Genomic DNA, 225 nt, shown 5'->3' with positions numbered 1-225 from the left:
CAAATAGTCATAAGTTTCATGCTATGATCAATGTAATCAATTACAGTCCATCACAAATATATATGATTGAATATACATATAAGTAAATGCTTTGTCAGTAAAATTTCAATAAAATTTACTCGGTCGGCATACTTATCGTTTTTAATTTTTCTTACTATTATTCTAATTAAATAATCTGCAAAGGGATTATTATAATGACTTTCCCAATTCAGAGTAATTTGATTA

The sequence above is a fragment of the Penaeus monodon genome, chromosome 24, assembly GCF_015228065.2.
Source record: "Penaeus monodon isolate SGIC_2016 chromosome 24, NSTDA_Pmon_1, whole genome shotgun sequence".
In the NCBI taxonomy this organism is placed as follows: domain Eukaryota; kingdom Metazoa; phylum Arthropoda; class Malacostraca; order Decapoda; family Penaeidae; genus Penaeus; species Penaeus monodon.
The sequence above is the reverse complement of the archived record's forward strand: the minus strand, read 5'-3'. Positions refer to the sequence as shown.